Source organism: Zingiber officinale, chromosome 4B (assembly GCF_018446385.1).
Source record: "Zingiber officinale cultivar Zhangliang chromosome 4B, Zo_v1.1, whole genome shotgun sequence".
Taxonomy (NCBI): Eukaryota; Viridiplantae; Streptophyta; class Magnoliopsida; order Zingiberales; family Zingiberaceae; genus Zingiber; species Zingiber officinale.
The window spans coordinates 101,145,183-101,162,037 of NC_055993.1; the positions used below are offsets into that span (position 1 = coordinate 101,145,183).

Genomic DNA, 16,855 nt, shown 5'->3' on the forward strand with positions numbered 1-16,855 from the left:
CCTTTGGATCATAAAAAAAATGATCCAAAAAATCGGTGCTCAATATTTTGTTTGGTGCATTTTTCTGAACACTTTTCCCTTTTCCTGGTATTTTTTTTAAGAATTCCTTTTCAATTAAAGCACAGAATTTATGGGCATTCTTTAATCCATGAAATGCTGGAAAAAATCTCAGAAAAAACTTTTACGGATAGACGTATAAATTATGTCCACTATTTTTATTTTTTGGATTTCATCCTTTTTTTTTTTTATGTGCCTATCCTATAATTTTCTTAAAATTTTTATTCCTGTATATCATTATTCAAACTAAATGCAACCCCAATAAATATGATTTGACGATATACGATATACGGATATGAAGTTATATATATATATATATATATATATATATGAGATGGCTAATGACTAACAGATGAGGTGTTGTCATTAATGAGGTATGGAGTTCGAATCTCGATAAAATCGAAATAAATGTCTTCCTTATGTACTAGTCACTATTCCGTAGGCTAATAGACTCCTTCATGTTGGTCCTGGGACGAATTGGCACTAGAGGCGAATGTATTCTTTTTTTTTTTTTTACCACCAATATATATGGATAGTAATCCCCGTAAGATGATTATAAAGTACAATTCTTTTTTCTACCATACGGAGAGGAGATACAACAGCAAGTTGGAGCCAATGATCTGGACATCGATAATGCAGATCCAATTAATTAACAGGAAATTCACGCAACATCTGCACAGAAAGTCAAGTCGTCCTCTTGGTTCTTATGCATATCTAACAGGATAGCAATTGAGATCTGTACAACTTCCAACTGCAGGTAATCAAGTTAACTTTCTTCTTCTCTATCTTTGTTTTTTGGTCAATTTTTTCTTTAGTATCTCTGCTACATCTTTCTCTTTCTCTCTCGGTTGTCTAATGATCGATATCAATTTATCTTTTTTCCCTGCAGATTAGAGGAAAGTTGTCTGAACATGTCTATTTAATAATATGATTATTAGAACAAGTTTAATTGTGAACAACAAGTAGATCTGATATATTCCTCTTTTATCCTTTTTCTGTTTGTGTAACTAATTTTCCTTTTTTTTCTGAGATCACAGTTATTATATGTGTTTTTTCAGGAAGTTGAAGATCATGAATAATTAATATCTAGTTTATCTTAAATCATTGATCGATAGCTGAAGCTTTTGTTTGTACTCATTTACCTTTTGTTCCCGGTGACCAGAGTTAGTTGTCTGAACAAGTAGATGTTCAGCCACTATGTGTTTCTGAGATCCCAGCTTTTTCAACCACAGGCGGTATATTTTACTGATTTTTATTTAAGATGGAAAAAGGATCGATAATTACTTATCGAACAATATAATAATTGATTGCTTAGAACTAATTACGATTCGTTGTGTAGGTTTTGATTGACTCGAGCGTTTATTATCAATGAAACACTTAGGAGGTAATGGATATATATATATATTTTTGCTTAGAACTATATATATATTTTTATCTAGCTTATTATTCAAATGTAATGGATGTCATTTAGGAATTGAAAATATTAAGAGGTACGTAGCGGAATCAAGATTTAATTTGATCCGTCTCATGCTATAATGTTAATCTTTGAGTTTTGAGTGCCTTATTTTTGTATGATACTTATAAATATGAGTTCAAGCAGAGTACGGTGGTCCGTCGATACTCAAAACTTTTACTATAAATAAAAATGGGTATAGTTATCTTGGGCTCTTTTATTTATATATATATATATATATATATATATATATATTTATGCATGAATAAAGAGATAAATGAGATTATATATACTTATATAATTATTTTAAAAAGAGGATTAAAATTATATTTAAAATAATGGAATGAGGGTTTAAAATAATTAAACCAAGGTAAATCATTGATATTATTTCATATTTACATATGTGTTTCCATTTTGAATTACTCTTTTGTTAATATGGGTCTTTATATTGTTTTGACATTTCATGCTCCTTGATACTTCATACGGTTGATACTTATAGCATTTTTATTTGTCAATCATATAATGATTAATTAACACACTTCATACGAAAATGTTAACTCGATTGATCATTCAATATGAAAAGAGAACAATTATGATAAATGAATAAATGAAATATAAAAGCGAAATAGCAAAGATGATAAATGAAGAATATTAAAAAGTGAAAATTGTGAGTCTAGCTTTATACCAAAGTTTTATACCAGAGTACTTGACTGCTCACATGTTATTATGGTAGCATGGTCATCCGCGGTCCAAAGTACCTGACCGCCATATGTTGTTAGGACTTATAGCTCATACGTCAGATGACGTATGTGACAATATTACACTCTAACGAGGCTTTTAGCTTACATGTATGACATTATTAAACTCTGAAAAAAAGGTAGATCCGCTACCTTAGCGGCCCCCCTAGTGCCGGCCCCACGGATATGGAGGGAGGTTCATGCAGGTACACAGGCCATAGGCGCATGGCTCCAGTTGATCACTTAGTTGATTTATCAGCCTTAGATCATTTATATGCATACTGATACTCACATGATTTATGATATTTATTCATATTGATATCATAATATGAATGACTATATACTTGATTAAATAATTAGACTTGAGAATTGATTTTAATTAATGATAATAAAGGATGATATATGATTGTAAATGATGATAACGGAAGATGATTATATATATATATATATATATATATATATATATATATATATATATATATATATATGTATAAACGAATAATTATAAGAACTTAAAGTTGTAATAAGAGATTATGATTTACCCTATTTCTTTAACCTCTTAAATAAGATTAAATTTATGCACATCTATTTTAATTACCACCTAGCCATTTTGGCATGATGTATGCTCTCTTTGACCTCTAGATTTGCAGGCACAGACATACTTTTTTTTTTTTTATGAAAAGGTAATTATATATCATCAAAATATACAAACATACAAAAATGATCCTGAAATCCCTTATGTCATGTCTGACAAAGTATCAACTTTATAGTTGGTTCCATCAAAAGGCACAGACACACTTTTGATATTATAGTTGGTTTCAACTTTACATAGAGTTGTTCAGAGACCTCTGTAAATATCTCAGGATAGTTTTGATGTGGTCAACCAAATTCAGTTATGTCATATTGTGTTTGATCATTGTGTCTAAGTGTGCATGAGCTTAGGAAAACAAGAAGTCGAGTGGAAGACACAGCTAGCGAGAATGGTGGCATGGGAAAGGAGCCGACGAGCTCGGTGCATCCGAGGGACGAGATGTTGCGGAAGAGTACACCGATGGACGAGAAGGACATGCGTGACATTCGAGGGACGAGAAACCAGGGAGGAAGCCTCCTTGAGAAGAAGGTCGGAGTTGAATTCGGGTGAGCTCAACTCCAGTTAGCCGGAGAATCACCCAAGTGAAGAGATCAACTATTAAGGAGTTAATTTTTCACTTGGAAGGCGCCTTCCATGGATGGAAGGCGCCTTCAATGAACAATACAAAGACGTCTTCCAACCTTTGAAGGCGTCTTCCGATAGCCGTTAGCGAAGATAAAGTTTTATCTTCGCACGAATAAACTTAACCGATTGAAGGCGTCTTGAACCCTCTTAAAGGCGCTTTCCACCCTCGGATAAGATTTTTCAGGAGCTATAAAAATGCTCCTGGAGGTAGGAAAAAAATAACAACTGTAACTATAATTCTTGTACTATTTTCTAGTCTATTTCTTGAGTTGTCAACATCTGTAAGAGGCTTCTCCGCTTGCAAAAAAGGAGATCTACTAGTGTTTTTCACTGTCTTGGATTAACAATCATCTAGGTTGTAACTAAGTTAATTTCTGGCTTTCTTATATTTTTCTTTTAAGTTGTTTAGTTCAGTTTTATTATTATTATTGTGCTACTAATCAAGTCCAAAGAACGAGAAGGGGTTAGTTTTTATTTTATACGCAATTCCCCCCCCCCCCCCCCCCCCCTTTTGATGACCCCGCTGCGTCAACAATTTCTTAGTTTTGGTTTACTTTTGTTTTATTCATTTTATTGTATTTACGTTTTGTTTCCATCATTTTTATCCATACAACTTTTTTTTCTTGTATATAACGAAAATGTTATAAATATGTAAAGTTCATGAATTTTTTGGCTATTTTGTTTAGACGGTTCCTAGGTTCTCTTTTATTATATTGTCACTGAAAAAGGTATTTTCTGGTGTGTGGAAATTGCACCCCGGGACATGACAATACCAGACAGAATTATCTACAACAAGCTTATTATTATTTGAGGTCATGCAATTCTTCCTAGCGAGATGTAGAGCTACTTGTAGGTTTTTTCTTTGGAAGGTTTATTAGCTTATTGGAACAATAAGAAGAATTACTCAGAAACGAATATCATGGGCTACTCACCTCAATGATATTTTTCTTCTCTATGAGGCATCAAAATGCTCTTTGAATTCAAACCTTGTCAAAGACGGAGCCAGTTTTTATGTTCAGCAGCTATTCTTAGTCAGTACGTTAATCTAAGATAACTTGAGGCTCATACCGTGAAGGCAATTAGAAAGGAACAGGACAGTAAATTTTCGTCTCAACACAAATTTAAGTACTACATACGAGACAAGATATTAGAGGAAACAACCTCCTCAGAATTAAGAGTGTGCATAAGTACCATCAAAACTAAAAGTCAGAATGCAAAATAAGTTCACAATTACATCATTCAATATCCCATTTTGTCCTCTAGGATGCTATCAGACACTTCCTGAATATTGAGAAAATCAGAAGAAATACCTTCAGGATAATAACCAGGCTCTTTGAATTGGCTGATAGCTCCGTAAAAACTATGTTCCAGAAAGGGACGCAGATCTAGCACCTAGCAAATCATAAAATTCCTCATATCCTGAAAACTCTTTCTTCTTTCCTCATCTGCCTCTTCAAAAAAGTTTTGCTGTGCATAATTCCAATTGATTCTACATTCCAGGGATTTATAATTAGCTTCTAGACATAGATTGTTAGACTTCTTTAGCTTCTCCTGGAGTAGCTGTTCTGAATAGTAGTCAGTTTCAGTTTTATAAAGGGCAGTCTCGGCCTTTGTCGATTCTAATTATATTCTTTAGTCTGTCATTCCAATTGAGCCAAAATATCTTTTTCGCAGATTTGCATCTTGCCATATTGTTCAATCAAGGAGGGAAGTCGACTTAGCATCTCTTGTTGAGCCATCAAAAATTAATGTGAAAGAAAATAGTTAGCCTAAGCCAGTAGGTAGAAAGAATTTACAAGTATTTACCTCCTAACTATAATATGTCATAATGTCTGCTAGTCCTGTAAAGGAAAGTTCCTGTATTGCTTCTGCTTTATCTTTAAATAGAATATCCATGTAATCAGAATGCTCGGGGCAGCAGAAGTAGAAGAGCTACCATATAGAATGTCTAGTACGGAATCAACATGGGGGTTTGAAGAAGATGATAACTTTGGGATGGTGGAAGATTGCCTAGGCATTGAAGAACTAGTCCGTAATGCTCATGGCTTCGACGATTTAGAAAGGAAATTAGATTCAGATAAGGGACGTTTTTTTTACACACGACCTTCTCAAAGGTCGTAGGGGTACCAACTATTTCATCTGACAATGTTAGGCGAGTGAGCCTGTACATCATCGACTGCACCAAGACAGGGAATTAATATAGTAAGCTTCTATCCCAACATAGCAAAAATATTTATGATACACAAATTAGTCTCTGCATTTGCAGTTAGTTCAAACATGCCAGATAAGAATATAAAAACTAGTCTTAAATTGGATGGCGGGGAATATTGTCAGATAAAGATTCAGGGTCTAAGAAGTCGGTAGGAGCACCCTCCGGTGGATACCCAGCTTTCCTATACTATTTGACTGCTCCTTTGTATGCATAGCTAAACATGAAACCAGTTCGTACCTCAATAATATCATAGACTTCAGCAGATTTTAGAAATTCTTTTTTCTTCTGTTCCCAGCGTCCTTCCTCATCAGCTTTTAGCTCTTTCAATTTCTCTGTCTCAGCCTCTAGTGCTTTAATCTTTTCTTTTTCCTGAGCTACTTCAAGTTTTGTCAATTCATAATTTGCTTTAGTCGTCTCTAAAGCAGCACAAATCAAAGTAGTTTGTTTTCTAACTTCCATTGATTGCTGATTAACCTGTTTTAGCTCCTCAAATAAATAATTGTGTTAAGCTTCATTATCTTTTAGCTCCTGGGTTAGCCGCTTAATAAGATCTACCTGGCGAGCTTCCAAAACTAGACGAGGGCGGAGAGCGGAAGAGAAGCAGAGTAATAGAAATAAGGCGAAAGATGATAAAAACTCACAGATAATATTACTTTGCTTTCGAAAAACTTGATTACAAAGATACCCAAGTAGTGCTCAAGTGATGCTTGAATCCTCTGCAAGGTCTTCCTGCTTCCTTACTTATAGAAGGATAGAAGGCATGTCGGGTGCTCATAGGGCCTCGTCGTCACATGGCCTGCCTGTCCTTAGATAAGCGGGAATCTTTCTTTACAGCTTGTTTGTTCTTGTAAGACCTTATCCCTCGTACACTTAAGATAAGAGGGAATCCCCTTTACAGCACATTTAAGATAAGAGGGAATCCCTTTACATCACACTAGAATAAAGTAGGCAAACTATGGTGGGTTGCGTCGTCCTTTTGATGGGTCCATCACTTCTGCAAAGTCACAGATGGGAAGAGTTCATTTGGTTAACGACGTCCTGAAGTGAGTAAGTAGTTGTTGTAAGTTGCTCATCTATTTGCTTGGTAGCAAGGTACCAATCTGACCACCAGTTATCCTTTGAACTTCTCCGCAAGCACTCCTATTTTTTCAAGGAGTGTAGCAGCCTAAGCTACTGGAGGGCGTTAGTGGCCTGGATGGTTGCCCTCTGTTGTAGATTGTGGAGGTGTTGGTCAATTTGTTCCGCCATTTCCAGAGTGATTGAATATTGTCGATGCAAGGATTGTAGTTGTTCTTGATATTGTTCAGCAAGGTAGAGAGGGCTTGAGTCATTTGTGCCCGCGCCTCTAGGTGGGGATGCTCCTTGTAGAGCTGGTGCCACGGGTTTCAGTTTGCTCAGGGCTTCTTCCAGTCATTCTGTAACAAGATAATTAATGAGACGGGATAAAGCATATGCTAACTGGTTATCCTTCCTGTCTATATGTTCAAAAGAAATAGAAACCCCAATGTCGGTTATGTAATCAGTAAAAGTAACCCATCTAACACGAGATGGTTTGTTGTTAGCTGATTTCCCAAAGAAGCTTATGATTGTCTGGCAATCGATCCTAATAATCAGCTCACTCCTATCCAGAAAATAAATTTTTAATGCCTCTAATGAATCCATAATTGTATGAAGTTCGACATCAATTGTTGATTTTGGGGGGTTGAACTTGCCGCTTGCGTATGCACAAATTTTTTCTGTCGTTCTTGGATCATGCTTTTATTTCTTTCACTTGCAAATCCCTCACCATCCATCATACAACCATCTACTTCAAGAATCATAAAACATTGCTCTGATGGAATTTCTAAGTCCGGTAGCTTCTGGACTTTTTCCTTGATCAACCTTATTAGAGCCCAATCTTGCTTATTGAGTCTTTTATCTTCTTGTGGGCTTGTTTTTGCATATAGAGGGTTGAGCAACTTTCCCAGGTTTGGAATGTAATTTCGGGCATAATTGAGAAGCCCAAGCCATGATCTCATTCCTTTGGTTGTCTTCAGATCTTCATCTTTGAAGATTTCATATTATTACTAAGGTTGCACCAAGGAGCCATCGGGAGCATCTAGGAGGAGGATTCTTCAAGCAATCCATGTATTTTCTTTCTCTTCTCTGCTTTCTCTGATTTCAAAACTGTTTGATTGTTATTGTTAATCATGTTTGCTGGTTGTAACCCCTTGGTCATGGGGTAATTTGCTGGATTCTTGGGTTAGGGAGTAATTTCTTTGTGATGCAAATACTTTGCTTTGATCTATGCATGTTTTCTATCTTGTTTGTATGATATGTTGGATTATGGTTCAAATATACCGTTTTAAAATGATCTTGATGCCAAAAGCATGAGATTTATATTCCACGAGGGTTTGGGGATGAACCGAAAGGAGAACCCGACTCTTTGACCCATAGACAACCAAGACGCGGAGAGTTGGATACAAAAGTACAACCTGGCTTTCCGTCAGAAACCCTAGACAATCATAGAACTTAATGGATCATAGCTAATACATTCAACGGTTAGGTTTGGTATGCCATTGTAGAAATAACGTTCACATCGGAGACCTTAGGATTGTCTACCTACACAAGTCAATATTGAGGACAAGAATTAAGACATAGATTAAGTGTTTGCTAGCATGGAAGTGAAACCGAAACCCTAGGATCATTCTCTTTGACTGTCTTTCCTCTGTCTACTTTCTTTGATCACATTCTGGCTTACTTTGGTGATCTCTCCGGATTCCCTCTCTCTCTCTCTCTCTCTCTTACCCTCTCGCTTCTCTTTCATATTTAGATTTTGATTTACAATCATGACAACCAACACTTATGATTTGGTCTAGAATGTTAAGTTTGATTGGTAAGCTAGCACTCAATTCCCAGTCCTTGTGGATTCGATCTTACTATTACTTGATGACACTTCTGTACACTTGTGGATTTTCCACACATATCAGTTGACCTATATAAACTTCTTCCTTGATTAGTCCGTTCAAGAAAATAGATTTAGCATCCATTTGATATAGTTTGAATTATTTATGGGTTGTATAACTTAATAACATTCTAATGGATTCGAGTCTAACTACTGGGGCATGAGTTCCATTATAGTCAAGCTCCTCTACTTAACTAAATCCTTTAACTACACCTTACTTTATTTCTTATAGTTTCACCTTTTGTATTTAATTTAATTAATTTCTAAATACTCATTTTGTTTCTATGAATTTTTTATTTTTGAGCAAAAGTACTAAGTCCCAGATCTCATTTCATTCAAATTGAGTCAATTCTTCTTGTATGTTTATAATCCAATTTGGGTCAAGAAGTGATTCCTCTACTATTATTGGTTTTCATATATTAATGCAATTTGACATAGATTTCTAAATGTTGATCTAGTTTAAACCCTTAAGTCTGGGTCACCTAATATTTGTTCAATTAGATGATCTGAAATAACTCTTATTGTTCTTGAATCTGTTAATTCTTGTTGATTCTCTTGTGGTTGATCTTGTTCATTTTCTTGATCTTTTATTTGGTTTAGGTTTTCACTAATTCCTTCTTGATCAGTGCTAAACCTAACAAAGTCTATTGGTTAGTTTGATTTTGGTTAGGTTCTTTAGAGTTAGATTTTTCATCAAATTTTATATTTGTAGTTTCCTCAATCCATAGTATACTTTTATTATAAACTCAGTAATCTCTAATATTAAGTGAATATTCTATAAAAATTTTATTTTCAACTTTTGAGATAAATTTTCCTAAGTATTCTATTGTATTTAATATATATACTGAACATCTAAATACTTTAAAATATTTAATATTTGGTATTTTGTTCTAATAAATTTCATAAAAGGCTTGATTATGATTTTTATTTATTGTATTTCTATTTTGGACGTAGCAAGCTGTTATAATAGCCTCAATCCAAAAGTATTTGGGTTATTGATATTCATTAAGCATTGTTCTAGTGGCCTCTTGTAGGGTTCTATTTTTTTCTTTCCAGTATTCCATTTGTTGAGGTGTTTTAGAACATGAGAATTTATGATGGTACCCATTTTCTAAACAAAATTTATTAAACCATAGTTTTAAATTTACCAGCATTATCACTCCTAATTCTTTTAATTTTTTAATCTTTTATATTTTCTATTTGTTTACAAAAATTATTAAAGATTTCAAATATTTCATCTTTATATCTTAAGAATTTTACCTAAGTGAATCTTGAATAATCATTGATTATTACTAAGTGGTATAAACTTTTATTTATTAAAAAAGTATGGAATTGCCACATCAGCAACCTTCCTAGAGGCGGCCATACGGATATGGAAGGAGATAAATGTATAAATCCTAACTGATAAGTGCATGGGTGGAGGTCCAACAAAGGGTGATGGGATCCCCCGCCAAGATTTGACCCTCTGACCTCTACGACCATTACCCATGCACCCATCAGCTAATCCTGGGGACATAAACTTCTATTTATTGATTTAATTCCATATGAGTCAAATAAGTCTAAGAGTGATAATTCAAGTATTGAGTTGGTTTGAAATTGATTAGTTGGTATGTGAGTTGATTTAGTTTGTTTTCTTTATTAACATGCATTACAAATTGTTGATTCCAAGTTGGGTAATTTTAGTAATTCTTTAACTAAACCATTCAATTTAGTGATATTTTTAAAGTAAGTATGGGACAATCTTTTATGTCATAGTCATGTTTCCTCTTTTTGTGTCAAGTGACACTTAAGTGATCAACTAGTTAGGTTAATTGTATAGATATTATTTTGTCTAAATGCTTTAAATCTTATATTAGAGTTGTCTGCTTGCTTAATCAAACATTCACATGATAGCAACTTAACCTTATAACCTGAATCACACAATTGACTAATACTAAGTAAATTAAACTTAAAATTTTTGACAAGTAAAACTTTTCGAATAATGAAATCAAATTCGAGTTCAATGTTACTTATTCCAATTATCTTAAGTTTGTCGTTGTTTCTAAAGACAACTATTCCTAAGCTCTTGAGTTTTAGTTTTGTAAATTTGGTGTGATCCCCAATCATGTGCCTGGAGCATCCACTATCCAGTATTTACTTAGATTCCTAAAAAAAGTAGTAGATGCTATTATTTAATTATTAATTAAGTGTTTAATTAAATTGAGTTTAATTAAATTTTTAAGTTAAGTTTAATTAAGGTTTTTAAGTTAAGTTTGAAATTAAGTTTTTGAGTTAAGTTTAATTTTTCTTGATTTTGCATATTGTTTGACCTTGTGTTAGATTCAGGTTTAATTGTCAATCAATTAAATATACATTTCAAAAATTGACTTCGAGGCAATGAGGAAACACAGGGGCCTTCTTGGGTATCAGAGCAACGACTACTTCTAGACGAAACATTTTTAAGAAATTATACATTGAATCTTCCTATTGAAAAACCTTCGTCTAACTAGTCTAGGATTTGGCGAGGTAGCTTCGGTTATCTAAGTAGACCAAGTAGGGTATGCCTTACCTGCAAGACTTCCTAGACCAAGCTTCCATAATGTATTATCATCTCACCCAACCCTAATACTATGTTAGAAAAGAATCAAATTATCTTTTTCCTATCTAGCCCTAATTACTCAAATGGGTAGGTTATATTTTTGAGATTCCAACTAATTTAGTGTCTCCCCTACTAAATAATAAATTCTTTGTTTTGTATTTATATAATAAATTTTATTTTTAGGTACATAATATTTATTTGTCCTACTTGTTTGGTTAGATAAGCTTTCATAATCCATGCTTTGGTTTAGTTTTTATTTTGACTTACAAGTGAAATGAATATTTTGTTAGTTGAGCTGGATTTGTATCCAAGTATGGATTTGTTATATCCAACTCTTTGGAATCCAAGTATCAGATCTATATATTTGGATTTTGTGGTGAATTTTTTTAGAAGTCCTCTAGACTTCTCAACTTTGTTGGGGGATCTTGTATGGCCGGCTAGAAGGGGAGGGGGGGTTGAATAATCGGTGCCCTCAAATCAATAGCTTCCTACACTTGTTAGTTTGCGCAGCAGAATAACACAAAACAAACAAGCTAAAGACTAAGAAAGAAATGCAAACCGCTAACAAGCTCGTTTACGTGGTTCGGAGATAACTTGCTCTTACTCTACGGTTGTCCGTAAGGTGGACGATCCCTCAATCCGTCGGTGGATTAATCCTCAGAAACTTCGGCTAGCACAATCCTCTTTGTCGGTGGAGAAACCTCGCCATAACTCAACCAAGAGCACCCGGATTGTTAGGACATTAGTTGACTACTAATTAGGGTTAACCACCACTAATTTTTTCAACCTTAACCAAGCTCCAAAGCTTTGGTTATATAGGCCACGGGTTGGAAAACTTTGCCTACCAGTCGACTGGTGAAAGTACGAATCAACTGCTCCAGCCGAATGAACAAAAGTATTCTGTTCACTCCCAGTTGATTGCCCAGTCGACTGTACCAGTCGACTGCCATTTCCATCAGTCGACTGGTACCCCGAGTACAGTCTCTCAGCATTCGGACCCACCCTTACGACTCTTCCTTGTAGTTTTGACCTCTTGCCTTCAAGCCTACTTTCTTTGACTCTCGTCCCTCGGATGTACCCAAACCCGCGGCTCGTCCCAATGTCATCCTTTGAGTATGCCTCGAAGTCACTTCCCTCAACTCTTACCTTCAAGTCTTCTTCCTTTGGCTCTCGTCCCTCGGATGCATTCAAGCCCGCGGCTCGTCCCAATGACATCCTTCACATATGCCTCGAAGTACGTTTCTCTCGGCTCTTGTTCTTGCTATCTTGTCCACGGTCCCTCGGATGCTCCATCCTTCATCGGACCTGAAACCATCAAGCCGAGTCATATGCTGTAAACCTGCACAATTCAAATACACATATCAAATACAAGAGTGAACATAACTTAAACCCTTTGCCCAAACACCAAAACACATGGTCGCATGGACCATTGGGATTGCTCCAACAAACTTCACATTTCAAGATGGAATTTTCTTCCTCAAGTTTTGTAACTTAAGTTGAGTTTCTATTTTGAATTTGTACGGTTGAGGAATTTAGGTTAAGTTGTTCCTTAAGGTCTTGATTTTACTTAAGGAGCAATTTAACTTATTCTTCAACTTTAGTTAACTTTCTATTTAAGCATGTAATTACTTTAAAAATATTTGCATTTAAATTAAAATGTACCTCGTTGGGACTTTCGGAAATGAATATGAATCTGTGGCTTAATTCGTACTTAGACTTATCTTATTGTTCTGAATTGCTTTCTAACTCGGGTCTGATTGTCATCAATGTGAGATAGTTTACTTGCTTTGGATCTTCAGCATTTGATTCTTCTAAAGAAGACTCATCCCAGGTGGCTTGGAGTGTTTTCATCCTTTTTCTCTTCTTAGACTATTCTTTTTTAAGATTGGGGTATTAGTGCTTGAAGTGACCCTTCTTATTGCACCCGAAGCACATAATATTTGCCTTTCGGTTGTTGGAAGTTGACTTGATCATCTTTTGTAGGTTCTTCTTAGTGAAGTCTTGCTTTCTTCTAGTGAACATTTTTCTTACCATGGCCACTAGTTATTATTCTTTATCTGATTCTGAATTGGGCTCAGATTCTGGCTTGAGTTTGCTTCTGATTTTTGTCTTTACCTCCTTGGTAGAACCTACAAGAAATGTTATAACTTTCTCGACTTGTTTTGAGTTGGTCTGTTCAAGCAATTCTAACTCACAGAATAATTCATCTAATTTTAATTTAGACAAGTTCCTCGAAGTTTTATAGGCATCTACTATAGATGTCATAGAGCATTTTGAGGTTGCCCCCTCGGAAGGTCTAGTGGCTAGCACATGAGGTGTTGCCACCATAATGTCTGAGGTTCGAATCTCGGTAAAGCCGAGGTAAATGCCTCCCTTATGTGCTAGTCACTATTCCAAAGGCTAGTAGCTGCCCGTGATTTACCTCCTCCGTGTTGGCTATGGGGTGGGTTGGCGGGGGCGTTGGGGCGCGAGCGTATTCACCTTTTACTACCATAGAGCATTTTGAGGAAATAAGTTTAGGCTATACCTTATTACGTCATTGTTTTTCCGATCAGATGAAGTTCGTTGAGGATATCCTTGAACTTTGCATGTAACTGACTAGCTTGGAACTGGACTGGAGTCCTGAAGTAAATCAACATGAGGTTTTGGCGGCTCTACAACCCCATCCCAAAATTAGATAACTCATCATTAGAAGGTATGAAGGTGCTAGGTCTGCACCGTGGATGGATACTTCATCTCTTTCCCGGCTTGAACTTCTTCAATTAGATTCTTGTACAAGTCGGGAAAAGCTGCCCCCTCTATGGAAGTTGCCATCCCTTAAGTTTCTAAGATTGTGTAAGATGAAAGCTATTAGAAGTTTGGGTTGTCACTCCTCCGATCGGATCGACATACAATTTTCAATTTTAGAGGAACTTGTATTTTGTGATCTTCTCCTCTGGGAGGAATGGAATGGTGTGGATGCCCATATATGGTTCCCTCATCTCAAAACTTTTAAAATTTCTTCGTGTCCCAAACTAAAGAAAATTCCTGACCTTTTGTTGTCTATAGAGGCACTCCACGTGCAAAGTTTGGGGTTAGAAGCTCTTCCACGGTCCTACAACTGTGAGTGTTCTAATGGTTCTAGGACATTTGGAGGATTTCAACTATTGATGTCCCTCAAATCCCTTGAAATTTATAACTGCACAGGAATTGTGTAGATTGGATCAATTTGTGAAGAGGATGATCATCTCCTTCCGTCGTCACTGAAAGAACTTGGACTTGATAATATTGATGAACACAAGGACTTTGCAAGTTATCAACGAGGTCTTACTTCGCACACTAGTTTGTCTTTATATTGTTCTCCGGCTTGGAATCATTGCTTTTAGCAAATGAGATGGAACATCTGACTGCACTTTAAGACTTGAATATTGATGGTGCAGCTTTGACTTCACTTGGAGGTTTATATACTATAAAATCTTTTAAGAATATGAGAATTTATAATTGTCCAAAATTACTCTTTGCTGAGGCTGAGTCACAGGAATTTTTAAGACAAGACAAAGAAGCATGCGGTATCATCTTCCTCAGTTTTTGATCACTCTACAAGTAATAAAGTTGCTAGCATCCTTCCCTCCTCCCTTGAATCCCTAGATTTTACACACTCTGGTACTTCACAAGAGTCGTTGGGTCGATGCCTTCAAGGCCTTACCTCCCTTAAAAAGTTGAATGTATAATGTTTCCATCATTTGGTGTCTCTTCCCAACATAGAGTATCTACATAATCTGACAACATTGCAGGTATTGAATATTTATAAATGTAGAGAATTATGTGAATTGGAGTCATTGACGGCACTTGCCTCCCTCAGAGAATTGAAAATCTTTCACTGCCCCAAATTACTCGCTCCAACATTTTCCACTCTACAAAATCCTGCAACAACAGCAACAAAACAAAGTGCCACAAAGATAAAGAAGGGAACATTACCTTCACTTGAAAAGATTGATATTGACAACATATTGTATCTACCCATTTGCCAATTCCAGAAAGGTTAAACACCCTTTTTATCAATGACATACCTCTCGAGTTCACTTGTTTCCCTTCTGAGATAGAGGAGTGGTTGTTGCAATGTCAGAAGTCTCTGAAAGATTTAACATTGAGAGAGATGCCTCGTCTGCAATCTTTACCGACAAGTTTGGAGAGCTTTTCATCGCTCAAGGCTCTTTGCATATCTTACGCTCCAATACTCAAGTCATTGCCCAGGATGCCTACCTCACTGAAGATTCTGAAGATATATGGATGCAGTGCAAAGCTTAAGAAGCGTTGCCAAGAGAACATCGGTCCCGATTGGCCTAACATCAACCACATCCCTGACATTCATATTATAGTGGGTAAAGACGACAAGGACGAGGTGTGTTAATGCTAACAAGGAATCGTCAGTTTGTTCATACTGCATCTTGTGTTTGCTTATTGAATTACCTCATTATCACTTACCATGCCATTGACTAAGTTTTCTCAAATTGCCCGTGTTCATTTTATTCTATGAGATTAATAATCTTCATGTTGCTTATTTTGCGTTATATACTTATAGTTCAAGTCAATTGCAATTGTGTCAGCAGCAGGCTTTGCAGTTCCACATTATCACATATATATAATACCAAGCACAGGACCTGGTCTGGTCATTCATCAAAAGGTCAAGTTACTAAGCACAGGACCTGGTCGTATCTTTGTGCTTTAAGTTTCTGTTTCCATTCATTTTGAAAATAAACCACAAAGAGAAAGAACCCATACCGTGATAATACTCACCTTGGGTGTTGTTTTCCACACTTCTAAAACACAACTGATTTGCTTGATGTATTCATTAGAAGGGTCACATTTCTAAGACACAACTGATTTCTAAATCGATTAATGCTTCTATTAATGTTGCAAAAGGATTACTGAAATTTGATGTTCTTGGGAGACTTGAGGTTATAATCATGGCTGGTTATGCATAGTATATAATCTCATCTTCTATTATTTGAAGCTTTCCTTCAAAAATGTACTGAGTATATTTATCTATTTCCACTTGATATTATTTGTTTTCATGGAAAATTAATCTTCTTCATTTTTGAACTCTTTAAATGCTTACAGGGTGACTTATAGTCTTGACAAGAACACCATTGCATTATCAATTCCAGATGTCATATACATCTTTTTTATGTTGATTAAGTGAAAACATTCAATTTGTTGATCTTTCTTGAGTGTCTACCAGATCCACATTCAACAATGAGCAGATATTGCTACCAAGAATTAGGTGATGATCAAATTTTTTCTTCCACTCTTGTCGCTGAATCTACAATCATTGTAACTTCTGGTGAAGTATATGAACAGAGATTATATATTTGAAGTGCATCCTCAACTATATGAACAGAGACAACTTCCTCAAGCTCTCCCCTCTCCTATTGTTGATAATTGGCTTGTCTCAGTACTAATTCCAACAAATCTATAAGAATTTCCAACAATGTATTTGATCTCCCAACCTCGTATATTTTGTTCAATGTTTGTGTGGTTTAACATTCATCTTGTGATGGACATTGAGATGATGCATTTATCTGTTTTTTCTTGATTACTTGTACTTTACTCACATTCATCAGCTGTTCAATTGTTGTGACAATTTCTATAGAATTTTTCCATTGACTCCTTTGTTTA

At 35.6% G+C, this 16,855-nt stretch overlaps 1 long non-coding RNA gene across 1 annotated transcript; it reads left to right on the forward strand.

Moving 5' to 3' along the window:
- Window positions 1-704: 704 nt before the first annotated feature.
- On the forward strand, window positions 705-16,768 carry LOC121975739. The gene is made up of 2 exons (XR_006110411.1): window positions 705-814; window positions 14,971-16,768. It is a non-coding gene; the product is annotated as an uncharacterized LOC121975739 (long non-coding RNA).
- Window positions 16,769-16,855: the final 87 nt, after the last annotated feature.